Consider the following 3,810-nt stretch of genomic DNA (forward strand, 5'->3'; position numbering starts at 1 on the left):
AATAAAATAAAATATAAGGCTTTAGGTTAGTTTACAAACAAATTAATACAAATAAATAAAGTGTACCAGCGAACAGATAGCCATAGTAAACTGTCACGGTGTGGTTTATTTCGTGTCTTATTTTGTAGTTTCTGCTTCTTGTCTCCCTGGGTAACGTCACTTCCTGCCTTGTCCTGTCTTCCCCTGTGATTGTCTGATCGTTTCCACCTGTGTCCAATCACCTGCACCTAGTGTATTTAAGCCGCGTGTCTCTTGTCGCGTCATTGTTCCTTGTCAAATGTCCTGGATGTTCCGAGTTCCTGCCTGCCTTTTTCCCCTTGATACCTGTATGCGTTTTTGCCCCTTGGCCATTTTGTGTTGGAGTTTATGACTATTGAAGTCTTTTTGCTTTTGACGTCTGCATTTGAGTCCTGCCTCCCAGCATCCCTGTTGCCGTCGCACCTGGGAACGAGCCCGCTAGGCTCTCCTCAAGAATTCGGCACGTTTGAAGAGGATGGCGGATCGGTAACGGACTTCAGCCCCTAACTATCGGGTCGGCCAGAGGGTGTGGTTATCGACGCGCGACCTGACCCTTCGGGTGGAGTCCCACAAGTTGGCGCCACGGTTCGTTGGTCCCTTCCCCATCTCTAAGGTGGTCAATCCTGTGGCCATGAGGCTTAAACGCCCCAGACCCATGAGAGTGCATCACACATTCCATGTAGCCCGGCTAAAGCCAGCCAAGGAGAGCCCTTTGGTCCCTGCCACCAAACCCCCAACAACCCCAACAACAAAGATTGGGAGGGATACGGTCCAGAGGAGAGGTTGTGGGAACCAGCCCGCAACATCTTGTATTTTTGCCTCTGACTACTACGCCTTGAGTCTGTTTTTGAGTCTAAACCCTTGTGGCCCCAGCGGCGTGACAGAAAATGTAATTTCCTCAAATAAGCCAATTTACAATAGGTAAGTGGCATTATATTACATTACATGTCATTTAGCTGACGCTTTTATCCAAAGCGACGTACAATAAGTGCATTCAACCATAGGGTACAAAGTACAATTTAAGTGCTACAATTTGTTAGTCTTTTAGTCGAGGTAGAAGAGGTGTGTCTTTAGTTTGCGGCGGAAGATGTGAAGGCTCTCTGTGGTCCTGATGTCATCAAAGAGCTCGTTCCACCATTTCAGATCAAGGACAGCAAAGAGTCGTGATCTAGTCGAGTGTTTTGCTCTCAGTGAGGGAGGAACGAGGTGTTTTGCAGATGCAGAGCGGAGAGTGCGGGTCGGGATGTCGGGTTTGACCATGTCCTGGATGTCAGCTGGACCCGATCCATTCACAGCATGTTATGTGAGCACCAATGTTTTGATCTGGATGCGGGCGGCCACCGGTAGCCAGTGAAGAGAGCGGAGGAGTGGAGTAGTGTGGGAGAATTTCGGACCAGTCAAGCTGCTGCATTCTGAATGAGCTGCAGAGGTCGAATGGCGGTAGCGAGGAGACCTGCCAGGAGGGAGTTGCAGTTGTCCAGGCGGGAGATGACAAGAGCCTGAATCAGTACCTGTGCTGCCTTCTGAGTGAGAAGAGGACGTATTCTCCTGATGTTGCAGAGCGTGTATCTACAGGATCTACAGTGACGCAGAGGTTCCTAGCAGTCAAATTGGGCGTTAACACAGAGTTGCCAAAAATGACCGTCAAGTCCTGGGTAGGAGAATCTTTTCCCGGAAAGAGAAGTAGGAGACGTTCGGTAAGAACGTAAGAAGTTCGGAAAGAGAAGTAGTTCAGTCGGGGTTGATTTTCAGATGGTTGGCGGACATCCACTGAGAGATGTCAGTCAGGCAGAGATCCTGGGTGTCCAAGTGAGGGAAGGAGAGAATTAGTTGGGTGTCATCGGCATAGCTGTGGTAGGAGAAGCCATGCGAGCGAATGAGCGCCGAGAGAGTTGGTGTAGAGCGAGAAGAGAAGGGGATTTGCCAGTCCGTCGGGTTGTAAGAGGGCAGAGAGAGTCTAGAAGTGATCCAAAGAGCCTGGCGGATGGTAAAGGACAACAATATTTAATTGTACCGGGTGAGTAACTGTTACAGCATGGAATTCGAAAGACAGATGGGTGGAAGGTGGAAGAGGGTAGAGAGAAAAGCTCCATTTGGGTGAAATGAGTGGACCTGTGCCACCACCCCTACCAGTGGGCCATGTTGTGCTGTTATTACAGTGTAGTAGTTATGAGATGAAGACAAACTATGCATGCTACTTTATATTCACTCATTGAGGCATGAAGCCAAATGTATCTACATTAAATGTATTGCAATGAGGGAAAGATGAGACAGGCTTCAGGTTGCAGCAGCAGATTCACACATGGATTTGAAGGAGAATCCAGGAGGAGACACGTTCTACCCCCAAAATCACAACAGGTCCGTGTGCATGCAGATGTGTGTGTGTGTGTGTGTGTGTGTGTGTGTGTGTGCGTGTGTGTGTGCGTGCGTTTGCATCAGAGGTTTTCCTTTACCTGCAGCTTGTTTATGACAACAGAAAATGACCCGAAAATTACACTTTTGACACAAAGTAACAGCTGCTCTAAATGTTTTTTATTGTAGGTGTCAGAGATTTAAATGTTTTTTAATTGTCTACTCACTTCTTACTCTTTGTGTTCTGCAGCTGATGCTTTACACACACACTGTGTGTGGCTGCTCATTTCATCAAACTTGAAAAACGTCGACCACAAGCATGCAAAAAATGTTGTCTACTGTAAAGTCCGCACTGGCTGGTTTTGTCCACTAGGCGGTGCTGCAGGTTCGTGTCCTCGGGTCCAAGCAGGTGAAGTTTGCGCTCTGGTGCCTCGCTACGTCATCACACATGTCAAGCGAATCAGCTGTCATGAGGTCTCTGCATATTGTTGTCTACAATAGGTCACTTTGTAGACTTATAGTTCACACAACCTGGTCCCTTACTCAGTAATTGTTTTTCTGTAAAATATTTCAATTATTTTTTCAAGATTTTTAGTTTAGCGCATACATTTCTTCCTGATGCTAGATTTTGTGTTGTATCAGTATTTTAAAGAAATAATGTTGCACCTGGCTGCAGTATGGTCAGGTCTTATCCAACTTCCAAACGTTGTACAAGGTGAGGGGGATGCTGTCATATCTACTTTTTAAATAGCTCTCTATATAAACAATAATCCACTTCATGTTTTTGTGGGGAACTAAACAAAGTCAATGAAGTTTGAAATAATGTTGAAGCCCTCCTGCTCCTGCGACTAAAGGCGTAACTACTACTGCTGATGCCAATGCCACAGTTCAGACTGTGCATCATCGCCTTATTCTCATTTGCCTGCAGGTTTTCTGCAGTAATCAGGCCTCAAGCGGATGCAAACATGAAAATGCATCATTATCTGAGGGTCTAGTTGGAACGGGTACGAAATTAAAGCCTGATCCGCCGCCAAGAATCTCCATCCTGGGTGAAGACTGCTAGAGGAGTAGGCCAGCAAGACACTGCATCCAGTGTGTGTGTGTGTGTCACTTTGAACAGATGTGAATAACAGATGCTACCGTGTTGAGACCACATGCAGGTTGCACACTTGATTCTTCCCTGCAACACGCACACACACACACATTTTAAAAATAGGATGGTCAAATGTATCACAGCAGATGACACATGAAGTTTTGACCTTTGACCTCTGGATGTGAGCACGTGCAAGCACACCACTCGACTGTGACCCGAGGGCATGCATGTGTCCGCTCGTCACGTCCTGCAGGAGAAATGACCATTTTTGGATGTTGACATGTGGTGTGATAGCAGTTTAATTCCTAACAGATCAATAAAAAGAGTTCATTGGGGAGGAGTCCATC

This window comes from Gasterosteus aculeatus, chromosome 1 (genome assembly GCF_964276395.1).
Source record: "Gasterosteus aculeatus chromosome 1, fGasAcu3.hap1.1, whole genome shotgun sequence".
Classification (NCBI taxonomy): Eukaryota; Metazoa; Chordata; class Actinopteri; order Perciformes; family Gasterosteidae; genus Gasterosteus; species Gasterosteus aculeatus.